At 40.0% G+C, this 17,356-nt stretch overlaps 1 non-coding gene across 1 annotated transcript; it reads left to right on the top strand.

The window, feature by feature from the left end:
* Nucleotides 1–15,778: 15,778 nt before the first annotated feature.
* TRNAS-CGA (transfer RNA serine (anticodon CGA)) lies at nucleotides 15,779–15,860 on the top strand. The gene has a single exon. It is a non-coding gene; the product is annotated as a tRNA-Ser (tRNA).
* Nucleotides 15,861–17,356: the final 1,496 nt, after the last annotated feature.

Below are 17,356 nucleotides of genomic sequence, written 5' to 3'. Positions count from 1 at the left end.
GAGACATGGCGTACACATCCTGTGCAACATTGAAAGGTGGGGGATTGGTGCAAAGGCACTGTGGAGTAACTTGAAAAAACCTAGCAATTGAGCTTCGCACAGTGTTGGGGCTGTCACTGAGTAATGTGGGATAGTGCTTTCTAGTGTTGCATGGGGTCATTATTCCCCAATCACAAATGCCCAGATACACCTCCTCGAATGACTCTGAGAAGTATAGCATAATGTTTTGTGCATGCAAATCATTATGCAAGACATTGTGTCAGTGCATGTAATGAATAGTGCAAACTAGTGCACTTAAAATATCAAATACATGCTAACGGACCCATGGAGCTCTAGCAGGCATTTCCACATCATCTCTGTGAAACACTAGAGATGGTCACTTTTCGTCATGTTCGAGGTAGTTAGCCATCTTTCCAAATGATTTCCATTCCAAAACGGAAATAGTATCATTGGGTTATCGTCATGGACTAGACCTATTGCCCAAACTAGACCTATTTCTCGGATGTACGACATCACCCAAGCATGTGGCTTCTTCCAATGCAGCACTGGCCTTCAATGCATCAATGGACACAGAAACCCTCAGCACCTTACATGCATAAATCTTGTCCCTTTCAAAGGGAGCGACAAGAATATTGCACATGTTGACTGTTCCGTTTGTGCCTGTGCCCACAACTGCACTAGGCGTGAATTGGATGTCTCATCACTGAAGTAGTATGGGCCACATGGGTCTTGGAACTTCTACATGATCACGCAAGCCATGTGATGTGCATGGTGCTTGTGCAGGCAAGAATGAAGGAGATGGGAATGTATCTGCTTGTGTAGATAGATTGTGCATTTGTGGTGTAGGCAAAAATATGGGAGATGAAAACTGGTCTGCGCATGCGGTAGGAGGCACAAATGGAGGCACAAAAGATGTGAAATGTGATCATGCATGTGGTGGGAGATGTGAAAAAGGAGGAGGAACTTCTAGGTATGAAAGATCTTGGAAAAAAGGGATACGGGGTTTGACATGTTGTGGTGGATGCATTGGTACATACACGTGGCATGGCTACAATGGTGCTTGTGGCTGTGTTGTGTGGAATGCGACATATGACTGGGGACATGGGTGCATTGGTGCTTGTGGTTGTGGTGGATATAATGCAGCATCTGATTGGGGGCATGGGTGCATTGATGCTTGTGGTTACGGCTATGCTTGGGGACGTGGGTGCATTGATGGAAGGGAGGTCGAGGCAGCTCCTTTGCCTTTGTAACCTTGCCACGCATTCTTGATGTATGTGACCTTGGCATCTATAGTAGGACCCTCCCACTTTGTGTCACATGAGTTTATGTCTCGATCTATTTGACCGAGGCATTGTCGGCCCTCCATCACTAAGTGGTACAAATACTGGTCTAAGACTCTACTGTGAAAACATCTGGAAATCGATCACACAAGGTCCTCCCTCCACGCTCTGCCATTGTCCTCACCAAATTTTGTACACCACTTTCACCATTTTGGAAAGCTATCTCAATGATGTCCTGATCGACATTCATTAAGAGGTGTACATTCTCATTTTTCATCACCTTCCTCTGAGACTTTGTGAGATCAGGTTGTTGACACTTCCTCTTCTCACCTGCGTGAGCCATCTCATATGCAGTAAGCTGCAACACAGAATTCAAAAAAGAATTCAGTGCCAAGTGCAATAAGAAAATCAATGCAAGTAGTCTAAGAAATTACTTAGGTATAACCTCTCAACTCAAGCTCAAGCCTCAAATCATGTAACATACTATAGAAAATCAAACACAAAAAATGACCTAGGTATAACCTAATCGTGGACTTCACCATCTAACACTAGGATTCAACTGCAACACACAATTATCAAGGGACAGTTGAGTGCCAGACTAAGTGTCTAAAAGCACATCGCATGATTTCTAACTTAGGCTACAACACACAACTATCCAAGGATAGTTGAGTGCCAAACTAAGTGTCTAAGACAACGTCGCATGATATCTAACTTAGAGTGCAACACACAACTATCAAGGGACAGTTGAGTGCCAGACTAAGTACTTGAAAACATCTCTAAACTTAGACTGTAACACACAACTCTCAAGGGAGAGATGAGTGCCAGAATAAGCATCTATGAAAACATCACTAAGCTTGGACTGTAACACACAACTCTCTTAAGAGAGATGCCAGCCCAAGAGTTCCTACAAACAAACATTTTTATACAAACTGAGATTGCAACACACAACTCTCTTAAGAGAGATGAGTGCCAGTCTCAGGTAAAAGATAATTATTTATATTATAATTAAAATTGCAACACATGACAAAAATAGACTATAACACACAAATCTCGCAAGAGAGATGAGTGTCAGCCTATCTACACACTTAAATACAATACAAAATAAATATTAAACAATTTAAAAAGACTGCAAAACACAACTCTCCTAAGAGAGATGAGTGCCAGTCTTAAACAAAACAAGAGAGAGAGAAACATTGATTACTAATGAAAGACTATAATAAAAGTAAGGTGCAGTAAGGTACCTATGATGAGAGCTGGTAGGTATGGAAGTAAGCAAGAGGTATCAGGTAGGCAACAAAGAAATGGCAAGTAGGCAAACAGGTGGCAGGCAGGCAAGCAGGTGGCTTAAGAATATAGCTGGATGTATTCGTAGAATACCAAAAATAACAATCGTTTCATATTTATACTACGTTAATTCGTACGAATAACCTTGTTTATTCATATGAATAACCTATTCGTACAAATAAATTAAGAAAATCATTGGATTCGTTTCAATTCGGGAAAATCGTGATTTTCACGTTTTTTCGAATCGAAAAAAAATTCCAGCAAATTAATGCAACTTAGGTAAGTATATGGTCCCATAAATGACAAATAAAAAAATAATAGTATATTCCTTTGAGAAATATACTAGCATGGTTGGTGTTAAAGTTTATCACTCGGTCCTTTTTGCTTGGGAATTGCATACATCCTCCTCTCTCCTTCTCCTCTAACTCCTCCTCCTCCTCTTCCATCTCCTCTCCTCCTGTCTTCTTATCCTCTAACTCCTCCTCGTGTCCTCCTCCTCCCTCCTCCTCCTCCCTCGTTTTCCTCCTTCTCCTTCTCCCTCATCCTCCTACCAACTCCTCCTTTGGTCCTCCTCCTCCTCCCTCCTCCAATTGCCCCTCCTAATGCCTTATTCCTTCCCACCCTCCTTCTACTTCTCCTCCTCCTCCTCCTCCTCCTCCCATCCCTTTGCTTCTCCACCTCCAACTCCTCTGCTCCCTTTTTCACTCCTCCTCAACCCCTAACATCCCCCTCTCTCCTTGTCCTCTAACTTCTCCTCCTCCTCTTCCATCTCCATCTCCTCCTCCTTCTCTCTCCTTCTCCTCTAAATCCTCTTCCTCCTCCTCCCCTCCTCCTCCTCCTCCCTTCTCCTCCTCCCTCCTTTTCCTCCTTCTCCTTCTCCCTCATCCTCCTACCAAGTCCTCCTCCCCCCTCCTCCAATTGCTCCTCCTAACTCCTCATCCCCTTCCACCCTCCTCCTCCTCCTCTCATCCTTTTGCTCCTCCACCTCCAACTCCTCTACGCCCTTTTTCACTCCTCCTCAACCCTTAACCTCTTTGAAACATGAAGGAGACTAGCTCTCCACTCCTCAACCTGGCAACTCTTTCTCAACCCTTGACTATTCATAAACCTTTCAACTTCTCAACCTTAAATCCATAGACAAATTCCTTAAACCTATCTTCCTTCTAAACCCTACAAACCTTTTGTACACCACCTTTGGACCTATATGGAGTGAGAACCTCCATAAAACCTAATAAACAATACCTCTTCTCCACCTAAGCTCATTAAGAAACATTTTTCCACACTTAAGCATACATGTCTTGGCATAGACTTGTGAACATTTATGTACAATGACAAACAACATAATCATAGGTGACAAAACCTCAAATATTCTAAACGAGAGAAAAAGTGACAATAATGAAGATCTTTAAATCATCGTATTATGGATCCTTCAAAGGCTAAAGCGATCAATCTCATCTATGACAATCTTGGGTTACTGAGGGACCCCTTGTGAAATGGCTTCATCAGCTCAAGACAAGCGGTAGAAAAAATGTCATTGCCTCTGTGGCTTTCCTTCTCTATTCCTCTACTGTTCCTTCACTTGACACATGTTGGGTTTTTAAACTAGTTTTCTCTCCTGCTATCCAAGTTGTAATTGTTCACATATTCTAATCTATTAAATCAAGACATCTTGACATGCTCAACAATGTAATCCAGTGAGATCTTTTCCATCTTTGAAGACCCGTGTACCGATAGATTCCCCACACACTACATTGATGAATATGACAGGTCAGTTGTATGATAGTTAAGGCTACATAAGGTAGGCACTCTAGGGTAGGTAAGTAAAGCTACTTTTGGATTTCTTGTCACTTCTTTGGGACTACTTCTCACTATATTGGCACTGCTAGTCATCGCTACTAAGTGTCTCAATACTACTTTTTGGTAATTTTTGAATGCATTGACTATGTTGGATGAACAAAGAATTCCATCCCACTAATCTACAACATCATTTGCCCTTTGAAATTGATACACAATATTAAAATTGGGCTAAAAAGATGAAATTTCAGGGATGGTGGTCTAATGGCTTCAAATTATTTACGATGTCTCACTTTGAAACTCAATGACCTCAAAGGAAAATTGTTTATTGACTTTGTCAATGATAAGAAATTAATAATATTTTCCCAAAATGTTAGTCCATCAAGATTTTCATTTTTCTAATTTCTCTATCATTGGGAGCACCACATCACCCAAGCTATGCACAAGGATTACCAAAAAGTGAGCAAGACAAAAAAAGGTGCAGTACGAAATAATGATGGATTGGAAAATACCCTGTATGAATAGCCAAAACATGTCATTTCTTCAAAATCCATTTGTTTTCTCAATGCAACAATTTTAAATATGCCTGTCACTAACAATAATTTCACATCAAAACCTTTAAATATGTTCCCTCAATGGTACTGTGTCATGAAGTTGGGGGTAGTGAAACTTCACGCACATCATAGCTTCTTGCATCTTCAAAACTTAGTGATAGATATCCTTAACACTTGTGGAAAGAGGGAGAAATCATACCCTTTTATGCAAGGGAATACACAACACCTATTCTCTCCATGTTTCCCTTAGATGAGAATAAAGATGGTAACATCCCAAGTAATATTATAGTCAAGCATGGGGAGAAGGAAAGGGACAATGAAGGCCATGATCTCACCCAATCAATCTACGCCAAAGAGAAGGGCATTGCATTGTTGAAAGAAAATTTTGTGGCTCAACATGACATGAACTGAGATATATCGAGGAGTATGAAGGGGCTGATTGTGTTTGATGGGTAGATTCCAGGGAAACATTGTACCTCCTTCATGAAAGCCTTGACAAGAAGCTCAAAATCATTCAGCGAACTATCATCAAATTCATAGGCATCTAACTTTCACCAAAGACATGATATCAATAATTCAAGTATATAGAGACATGCATCTTGAAATGGTCTTTGCATTGATATAATTTTAGTAAGAAACAAAGAAGCGATCAGAAAGTTATGGGCATTAAAATCTATCATAAAAATAGACTATCAAACATAGAGACTCATAACTCTTTTATTTAGTATTTGATAGAATATTAAATACATAGAGAGATGTGCATTGAAAATATCTTTGATATAAGTTTTGTCAAAATAAGACCACCAACAAGTAGGAAGTTATGGGCAAAAGATTGACAAGGTCAAACAGTCATGAAAACCATACACTCCTTCGAATGGTGCCAGCTTGGGAGAATACTCCCTCCATGCTTAGACTTAAACAACTATCCAAAATGAGTAGAGAGAAAATAACTCCCTTCGTGGCGTGATATAAATGGATGGACCTTGAGTGGCCAAATAGGATGCACTCTGGAGACTTTGAAAGAAAGAATAGAACAAAGGAATAGAAAAAAAGGGAAGAGAGACTCAAGGGAGATAATTTGAATTGACCTTCATTTCCAATAGAGTGAGGCTGTACTCCTATGCAACTCAGCAATGTATACATACAAGGGAAGAGAAGAAGTTTCATACATGCAAGAGGGAGCAAAAGCTCCAAGACTACTCATAGAGAGAGACATACTCAAGAGTCTACTCAAGAGCACATCTGTAGTACAAGAGGGAGAGAAGGCTCATGGAAAAGGCTTGAAGAGACTAGAGGTACAACATCATGAGGCCTAATGGTGGAAGAGATTATGAAAAAAGAAGAGGAGGGCTCCTTTTATAGAGATTTTGTCACCCTCCTTCACCCGTTTACAATTGCTTCCTGTAGATTCCTCTCCCCATCAATCACATAAGCCCGGATGTCACCATGAATGTCCTTTTTGGCTACTCTTAACAGTGTTCCATCAAAAAATTCCCATGACTCTTAAAATATTGAGAAATTCAAGACTCTTCCCACATGGAGCCCATAAGGACCCTCTCTTTTCCAGATGTCCACATCCTCCATATTCCACATAGGAATTCTAGAAGGATTACTCTTGACTTCACACTCCTCCACATGCCTTCCATATGCTAGGCATGTGATCTCTCCTACATTATTGGAACACATGGACATGAGGGCCAACTCTTTATATGACTTACTCTTCCTATTTTCTAAAAACCCCATAATATCCCATACACAAATAATGCTCAACACATAACAAGGTATTTATCCTTCATGCACATGGTATTTACAATAACCCATTCCACTCATCCTCTCAATCCCATACAATATCTTAGAAAATGAAAATAAGTAGGAGCCACTAGGCCATCACTTGATACTCACAGTCTTATCAAACATAGATAATATTAACATCAATGCCAAATAAAAGATATCAATTTTTGGCATCACAGTACAACTTTAAATAAAATTCCATATGTTTCCTCAATGCTACAATTTTTAATATGCCTACAACTTCAAAGTCACCTAACAATTATGTCACATCACATATAAGAGAGTTTTCATATGTTTGCCTTTAAATTTAAACTCACAACAACAATTTCATGTCACTCATAATATCATTTTCGTATGTTTCATCAATGCTATAGGTTTGAAGTTCACTAACAATAATTTCACTTCACTCATAAGAGCATTTTTTTCTAAGGCATCATCAATAGTAGCAAGGACACCCCTACCATAATCAATTTCTCTCTCTATCCATAAGTGAGTTTCCCAATGCAACCTTCCATGTGACTACAGAGTATTCTCTCAATGTAATGGTCCACATTCCAAGTATGTGTAGCAGTAACATTGAAAAATCATAAAATACTCAATAATCCCATGGCATGTTTCCTTTGTCGCTTGAAGCACAAGGCCTTGATAATGTTGGGTTGCACTCCACTCTAAATCACAGATCAAAGCCTCATATTTTCTTTGAATCCTATCAAGAATCCAAAATGTGGGACAACACTATAGGTTTTAATCTCCTAATTTCCCAATTAGGATCGTGTACGTTTGCCTTTCCACAATATGCTTAGCTTGTTTAACCTAAAACATTAGCCTCAATTCAAAATACTAGATGCTGAGAAGAGGAATCAATGTAAGCATCTAAATCTCACTCCGCCTTAACAAAAGGTCTTGAAGAACAATAATGTGCACTTCTTAATGATTCTCAATCAAGACATCATTGAGAGGAAAGAGTGGTGTGCTATTTCTCATTTTAATGATAGCAAATCTTGGACCAAGGAAGAGAACGGTTCCCTAATATCCTCCTTGATAAATCTAGAGAACAGTACTTGCATTGCTTTGCAGTCAAGAATTGACAATGTTTGAGTCAAATAGATTGAAACATCAACCTTGTCACACAAAGTGGGATGGTATACATGTCTACCTCTAAACCCAATGTAGGGTTTAAGGTTTGTAGGTGTGGGATATGATGTTTATCTTATGTAATTCTATGAACGTGCTTTGACATAAATATATTTTGGAAAAAAGTCAACATATCTCCTAAGTGCATGCTAATGAGGATCACATAAACATTTGCAAAGGAAAATACTTTGAACATAACTCTAATATTAATTCAGTGTACATCTTTACCATTGATCCAACTCTAACATGAAGCACATAGCTCCCACATTAATCTAGTGCACTGGATCATTAGATCAACCCTTGTATCTTGAAAATATCACCTCTCATATTTCCACTTGACTATTTGAAATACCATTTACAACTAACAAGGTTTGGGCTAGTGATCATGTGTACAATATAATAAAAAATTGGAATTGGGCAATACGTTACATTAAAAATCTACCTCTTTACCTGTTGAACATCTATGTTTTTAACATACTACCTTCAACAAGATACATTACAAAAAAAAGTGAGAAAAAAGTATTTTTCAAAGAGTGTAAATTCTAGAGTATCATAGTACATAATCTCATTTACATTTGAAATTTGCATGTGTAAGAGACAAGATGTCAAGTAAACTTTGTAGTGCATATTATCATATCCATTCTATGTTGCATTTAGCATGGGCATGATACCGTTGCTCTCCTCAACCTCACTAGCTTCACTAAGTAATTGAATCTCATCCTCCTCTTACTAAAAGTACCATTAGCCCATGACTTCAGCCCATGACTTCTTTAATGAACCATTAACCTACATTTTCCAATGCATTGATGTGCTTGTAACCGTAGCTCTACAACATTGAATCCTTTCAAGAGGCATAGATTCCAAAATAATAAATCATGTTAGTAGCCCTTCATGGTTTCAAACAATTGTGTCTCATTGAATGAAGAGAATCATATGCACTCCAATTGTGCTCACATACACCTGGTGATGTAGCTACTAAGAGCACATGTGTTGCAACATGATGCAATTCTAATCCCTCCACAATATTCCTTCGACCAAGTTGGTGTAACAATAATTTTGATAGCATCACAATACTAAGGGTTTGCAAATAAACCTTTATAATTGTGTATTTCACTCATTTGTTGGTAGGTTTCTTGACCCTGATCTCTTGACGGTGGTGTAACTTTTTACAAACCTCTTGAAATTTGATTCTAACTTTAGGATTTCGTGATTTGGTAGGCATCTAATATTGTGGATGCAAGAAAGAGGCTTTACTTGGTCTCTTGGCAACAAATTTTTACAAACCAAAAATTGCTTATGACTTTATGATTTTTTTAATTTAAATCCATGAAAAGGGGTGTTCATTTGCTTCCACCTTTTCTTTGCCAACAATAAAATGCTTTGCTATAAAGTGCACAGATTCTATCACTTGACATATTGCTTCTAACATTTTCCAATAAACTTTACCCAACCATCGTAAATGCATCTTGAGCAACCATCCATAGAACAAGTTGTGTATTAGCAATTGTCTCCAGTAGCAAGAATAGTGCAATCTTTGTTAGAATTGATGCAATTGCTTTGTCGATTGTTCCCTAAACACGGTATGTAGATATTGATGACTCTTTATAAAATTCATAAGAGTATTTGCATCTTGAAACATTGGTGGAACAAAAGAGAGCTATCTAGTAATATCTTTCAATAATAAGCTAAGAGTATGTGCACCAAATGGCACTCATGCTAAATATGGATACTTCACCATGATTACTTTACTTAGTGTTTTATAGCTTGCTACATTATCTGATGTTACTAATGTACCAATATTTTTTCTTCCATCGACCTTGGCAATTTCTCTCATATACTTTAACAATTTAAGGTGAGTTTTCCTCTTGTAAAATAGTATACTTTCTAAAAACATGGTTCGCTTGCACATTACATTTATCAAGGGTCTACTTTACTTAGTGGTCCACCCATCAAACGTAAGAGGATAATCTTACATGGGAATATAACCAAGTATTTTTTTCTTCAGACATTCACCTACTGTCTTTTTGACCTTGTCAAGATGAATTGTCTACATTTTGTTATAATTTGGTAAGCTTGATCTAACACATGACTTTAAAGAATGACAAAAGGTTTCATCTCTCACAACATTAAAAGGTATGCTATTTTTTACAAGACCTTTGGTCCATTGTAAGTGTTGTTCATGCACTTGTTGCTGTCTAAGAAAACCATCTTCCATGGATCATTTCTCCCCATTTTCCTCTTCTTAAGAATAGTCTCATGGCATTTGGCATCCATAAACTCTGAATCATCTTATAGTATTCCTTAATTTTTAGCATGTGCACATTAATAGCATGTATTCATAGGATCCACTAACTCAGCATTATTATCCACCTCAATGCAATCATCTTCTATGCCACTAATCCTTAATAAACAAGTGTTTACCACCCTTGTCTCCTTTTGTAAATATGACTTGCAAAACATTGACGCATCAGATGAGGGACAAGGACAATAGTTAAGTACTTGATCCAACCACCACATGGGTTCTCACTAGGAATGTCAAGGTATATGTGAACCCCCATGCGATGAGTCTTCGGGTGGGGAGACACAACATGGGGAGTGAAAGGGATTTAAGCCCTTGTAGATGTGTGGGAAATTTTTTGTGAGCACAAGAGGGTTTACCCTCCCTTTCTTGTACTGGTGTAACCCCAAGAGAGGTATGCTTGCCCTCTCTTAGAATGTGGGTAAATAGGATTGAAGCAAGCCTTGCAAGAGAGTTATTGTTGCTTGCCCATGAGAGCATGAGAGGGTTTACCTTCCCTTTCTTATATTGGTATAATAACCCTAAGAGACGTATGCATGCCCTCTCGCAAGCCTTGCAAGAGAGTTACCTATGCTTGCCCATGAGAGAGGAAAGGGACATAAGTTTGATGACATGGCCTCAACGTGCATGATAATTATTGGATCCATGAAATGAGGGGCGGTCATAGGTGTGGGTAGCCAACCCATTGGTGACAAAGGGTTTGCATGCTAATATGAAGACATATAGTCAATGGGAACGCATGAGTTCATAGCTTTGTTTCATGGAGTGTATGCTCAGGTGTGTAAAAACATACCTCTATATATATTCTCAAATGGGCGGGCATCATATATACTAGTATGCAACCCTCGCGTTGCTGAGAGAGAGAGAGAGAGAGAGAGAGAGAGAGACTTTGATTCTCTTATTGCAGAGTTTGTTCCCTTTGCTACCCTACCCATCCCCGTTGCCTCCCATCTTCATTGTTTCTCTGCAGCATTTGCTTGTTGCTCTATGTCCACCCTCTCGTGATTGTGCAACATCGGTTCTTAGCTTGTAACCCAATGAGTTTACTGTTGGCTGTGGGTCTGAACGAGCTTGTTGTTAGTGAATCATTTCTCACCTTTTTGTTTTCTCCATCCATGTAAGGTTGCAACTTGCGCTAGTCCTTTGTGCTGAATGTCCCTTTCTACCTGAGGCCAGCCGATGGAGCCTCTAGTAATTTCCATTCTGGGTGCAAATCTTTCTACGAGTTTCGTCTAAGAACCAACTTTCTCACAATCTAATGGGGTCATGAACGAATGGCGAGGATGAATATAGTCTTGGATGGATGGCTGGAGAGCTGTCCACATGATTGTATCAAGCACTTTCTAAAGCCATCTTCGAAGGTGACCTCCAAGTATGGTAGATGCTTTGCTGTCTGGTCGAACATTTCATGATTTGATATAGAAAGGCTTACTAAAACGAAAGAAAGGTGAACTTTTCAGCATTTTCATAGCCCTTCTTATGTTAGTAAACCTACCATAAATACTTGAGTTACATTAAAGTTAACAATACAATTCCATTCCATTGGTCAAGTGCTCACCCAATCGCACAAGCTATGAAGGCTACCCTTCTCTTTTGCCTCATCTCGGCTCTCACTCCCTCCTTCAGTACAATCTCCTTTCTCTACTATTGTCTTGCTTTCGAACGATTGGAGGATAGACCGAATAGACCTTTACTTTCTGTTTGAGTTGAATATTGTAGCAATGTTAGTATTGGGTCTCACTACCTCCTTCACATTGCCAACTATGTTAAAGATCCTCTTATATAACCCCATAATAATTATTGGGATTGATTAGCCATTAGTTAGATAGAATATGGATTGATTTCAGCTAATAAGACATTACAGAAAGACTAAGAAATTATAGAGGGTACCATCCCTATACCAGAGGGTGAACATTAAAAAGAGCCTGGATTACGCCATTTTTTAGGATGCATGCTTTAGGTTATAGTGTGTGTTTTAGGAGCTCCATTCTCAGAATGTTGTGTCTTGGAATGTATTAATCGCAAGTTATATAGGAGAGACTATGAGATAATTTTGTTCTAGGCGGTGCTTTGTTGATCATTTATGTCAAGTGCAGTTCGTTGGCAAAGCATGGCATGTGCTTGAGGAGCTTCCTTCTTAGGTTCCTATCACTTAGAGTGCACTGATTGCAAGACATGCACAATAGGTCCAAGGTGAGGAGGCATGCATCATGGTCCCTATAGGCACCGTTACCTATGTTTGCTTCTTGAAAGCATATGGTATTGTAGGAGGAGCTACAAGATAGTATTTTGTTGGGCAGTGGTTCTGTGGACATGCACACCAAGTGCAATGCTTTGGTGAAATCATACTGCACTCATTAGGAGATTTCTTTCATCTCTCTCACTCTCTTTTTACAAGCAGTTGGGCCCATATGGCTCTAAGGAGGATAACATATTGCCTATCTCACATCCTCTCCTACTTCTCCATTTAATCTTACAAACACCTCGCACTTACATGAACTATTATTAACTGTGGTAGTTGACACCATGTCACCTATAATAATTTTTTTTAAGTAAAATGCCTCGGGGTGGCTCATTCGAAGGTGCGAGTCTCCATGGACACAATACTTTGCACACCCCTCCATGTCACCTACGCTAACACACATGCAGATTATCATTTCCATAAAATATGGTTTGCATGGTCGGGGACGCATTATATCATGTTTTTCACCACCTGTCATGCACAAGAGTCAAAAAACACTCTTTGAAGTGCCTTATTTGAACATGCAAATCTCCTATGGACACGATACTTTGCATGCACCTCCATGTAACCTACCTAAAGATGAATAAAAAGTATCATGCCCATCTGATATGGTTTTCATGGTCGAGGATGCATTATACCATTTTTACCACCAATCATGCATAAGGGTAAAAAACAAGCTTTGAGGTGTCTTATTTGTCGATAGAACTACTAATCATATCATACATTACTAAAATATTTTGCTTGTTGATGACAATAACTCAAACAAAAAGAAGAAACCATTATGGGAGTAGGTCACATGGCCTTTGATAGTGCTGGCAAAGTGAAGGAGGAAAAGCTATACAATACTAGCGCTCTATATAGAAATCCATCTGATATAGTTTTTGTGTTTCTTTTGGTGCATATGATAGCATGCAAAACTGAAAAGAAATCAGAGTAGTATGTGCATGTGTGAGAGCACAGTCACTATGTATCAGAAGCATGTACAATGAGTACAACTTACAATCCTGTACATAATGTGGATTTCCCACTCTTAAGTTTGGTCATCCTTCACCTTTGGGAATAAAACCCAGAAGATAGGCCAAAGGGAAGAGAAAGGAAAATTCCACCTGGATCAAAGGCTGGTTGATCGAAAAATGACTCCGTGAAGAACTGCAAGTATGGTTGCATGTTGAATGTCATGTCAAAGTTGAGCATGTCATGTGTCACTGTGGGCTATGCAGCTGCTTTAAAGAAGAGGCATCCGGATGTGAGGCTAGTCAATAGAGAAAGAATCGGTAGATTGTGACATACGAGGGTGTCACCAACCCAAAAGAACTGATAGCAATGTCGGATGTATGTTATAGTAGTGTAATCTTTATCGAATGATGCAGGATAATAAAAGACTGCATAATCGGTGTGGACAGAGTAATCCAAGGGCTACATAAAAGTTGGGGCCGAAGGTGCAGGTATGATACACTGCTCTGCAAAGAAGAGACCCGTACAAATGACAAGGTATAAGAACCTACCCAACCTATATGCTCAACTGTCATGAGCTGAAGGTCATCTAATGTGTGCATGGCTAAACATCCATCAGCATGGGATGTAGTATCTATCATAGGCTCATCAAGAAGGAGCTGATAGTATAAAGGCCTAGAAGCCTCGAATACAACTGTGAAAACATAAGATGTCCTTGAGTCATATGAGGTGCCAAATAATAATGTAGGGATTGATATGTAGTTGTGATTACTGAGATACATCAAGTAAGGATTGTATGCGACAACCATAAGTGTATGCTGAAACAATGAGTCTCCCCAGGTTGCACTATGGCAGGACTGCACTGATGTGAGGGTGATGTGGCAAACTAGTGGTCACATGCTGGTTACAACTATGCCTATGTGGCATTGTGTGGTGACTAGGCATGCTGACATGGCACTGAGTGTCAGCTGGAAAGTAGGAGCCCTCATAGTGTGCCCCATACTTCATATCAATAGTTTACATGATCAATTTCTACCCACCATCAAGAATAGACCTATTTTTTCCAACCTTTTGTACATATATGATAGCGTGAAACCATGCTAATACCCTTACACACATACTCACATGCATTATAATGTATGTGAGCAATCAGGTGTCGTAATTGTTCAATTTGCAAAATTTGGCTATAGTAATGAAAGACAAAGGTCAAATATATTTCTCTTAAGGGAAAAGGATAGAAAATTAAAGACATCATTATAGGCTAAAAACTAAGCAATCAATCCAAACATCTATGTTGAGATCTAGTTTTCTATTGGCAAAGATTGATAAAAAGACTCCTCCAATGTGGATGCAAAGATGAACATAGATCAATTGTCACATGGGGATCTTTCCTTATTGTAGTCGTATCTCTTGCAAGCCAACGATAGTTGTTGAGCTGCATCAACGCCTTCAAAGTTGCCAAGCTGTTTCCTATCCACATTAGTTGGCTTAGAGATCACTAAATAGCAAAATGCAACCGAGGATCATAGAATAGCCATTTCACAGAAGGAAACATGTCCATCGTTATACTATGATTTACGTTGGAAAGAGAGTTTAGAAGCAACATACAAGCAATAGTTGGTACCGAGACGGCTTTGTACCTATTTGTCTCCAGCCATTGCCATCGGGAATAGTCGTTCCTTCACGACATGAAAAACTTATCCTTATCAAGCTCACCCCCAACCTGGTTCTTCTGCTGAAGTAGCAACCATGTCTTCCCTAATTTGAAATCTGAAGTTCACCATCGCCCCCTCCCTCCTGAACAGGCTCTAAGAAGTTCTGGGCCGTGTTAGGAACTGCTATCTGGGTTCTAGCAAACCGGCGAGACGATAACCTATAATAATAATATATAATGCTTGCTGCCTAATGTTGGGAGGTCACGCAGCACATGTCAATCTTAGGGATGCTGTTGGTTACGACGTCGAGTCCAGCCGCAGTTTCGAAGGGTTGATAATAATGCCCACCTTGGATAATGCTTACAGCCCCCTGCACAGACGTGCTGCAGAAGCCGCAGAGAATGGGGTACATGTCTGGGCTAAGGTACTTATATGAAGAGCGAGCTGGGAAATATGTCAGAGCCTTCAGAGGAAGAAAACAGATAGCTGCCGTAGTGGAAAGAGCGTGAGTCAGTTGTAGTGCGTCGTTTTGAAGGAGAGCAAGGGATCGCATCAGATTAGTTGGATCTCGGCATGTTCAACCAAAGGGACAATATGTGCTGCGAGCAATCATCTTGGAGAGCCCATTCTGCGTGACTTGCAGATTTGATCACCCTGGTCAGGATGTGCTACACAAAATGCCGCCTGCATCCTACACAATCTGTACAGCTCACGCTCAGCTGGAGTTGATCGGCCTCCAGAAACTTAAGATCTGTATATAATACATTTCTGCAGAATCTGAATAACCACTCGACGGCTTGGCCGAGTGGTTAAGGCGACAGACTCGAAATCTGTTGGGCTTTGCCCGCGCAGGTTCGAATCCTGCAGCCGTCGAATCAATCACGTCAATTTTGTTGGCTAGAAAACAAAAACTTTATCGAGGGAAATACTTTTGTCTCTCTCTCTCTCTCTTCTTCTTCTTATTCTCTCTCTCTCTTTCAGCTTTCAAATTGCCAGGTAGGCAAGGAAAACAAAAATTTTATTAAGGGAAAACCTTTTACTGAGAAAATAAAGAGGTGCCTTGAGAATGGCTAAACTAGCACCATACTGCATCAATGGAAGATTCTAACACATGCTAATGGATCTCCTAATCTAAAAAATTCTTGATCTCCACATTCAAGCATCCGATTTCCACGGGATTTGTTCGAATAAGTTTGTAATTTTGGGATTTGTTCGAATAAGTTTGTAATTTTGTGTTTCATTGGTGTCTGCATTAAAAATTTGCATTAGATTAACAAAACTTTAAAGATTTGAAAGATTCATTGAAAAATTATTTGGTGATCTAATAAGCCCCTATTCTAATCTCATTAAACCCCTTAATCTAATCTAACTTTCCCTACCCCTAGTTTATATAACTCTCCTTCCTCCTCTACCTCACTACCCTCCACTCAGCCTACCCTACCCCTCCCCCTGGAGGTCCACACACCCCCGCCTCACCGCCCACGCAATTCATAAAATTCGTTAAGGATGATAAAAAAAGGTGAGGTGTTTGATTGCGGAGAAAAATTTAGGGTCGCTCCCTCCCCCTCCGCCCACACACCCCCGCCTCGTCGCCCACACACCTCCTTCACATGCATTTCTTGCCCATCGAAGATAGTTCTCGAAGACATTGAAAGCTGCGAGCTTCCTCTGAGGTTTGGTTCTCGCTTAGAATCGCTCCTTCCTCTGAGGTCTAGTTCTTGCTCAGGTCTGGTTCTCGCTCCTTCCTCTGGCATGCTTCCTCAACCCACCCTGCCCCCTTTCTCTCCACCTCCACCTTCATCGCTCCCTCCCGCATGCACCATGAACCAAAGATTTCCTCATGAAATGCGCTATTGATATAGCATCAGCGGGTGTAGGGATAGCAGAGGGCACTGTAGTGCTGAGGCTGCTGGAGGTGTATATGCGAGGAGTGAGGTTGAGGCTAGAGGTGGATACGCGCAGCTGAGGGCAGGGCAGGGAGTGGCTATGGCAGAGGGTTGGAAGGGCATGTTGAGAGTTCACGCTCAACATCATGTGATCATGTGTGCATAGCACCATCACGTGATCATATGTGCATAGCACTAACCTTATAGAGTGCTATAAAGGAAAGGGTTAGATCCCCTAACCCTAAAAGGGTTTGTATATATTCTATTTTTTCAACTAATTCTAGTGTACAGTTAGTCATTTGTGGTGTGCTCTCTAGCTGTGCCCTCTCTCCTCATCTCCACTCTTCTCCTCTCCCCTCTTCATATTTTGTCATGGTATCAGAGCTTCCTTGTCTTCCGCTGAGACATTGCGATTCTTGAGAGTGTGAGAGAGATTGTGAGATTGAGAGTTCTCTTGAGTGATTGTGAGATTCTTCCATTCAC

Source organism: Dipteris shenzhenensis, chromosome 2 (assembly GCF_047967505.1).
Source record: "Dipteris shenzhenensis isolate YYH24624 ecotype China chromosome 2, Dip_SZ_1.0, whole genome shotgun sequence".
Classification (NCBI taxonomy): Eukaryota; Viridiplantae; Streptophyta; class Polypodiopsida; order Gleicheniales; family Dipteridaceae; genus Dipteris; species Dipteris shenzhenensis.
Note: the sequence above shows the minus strand (reverse complement) of the source record. Positions and strands in the feature narration are given on the sequence as shown.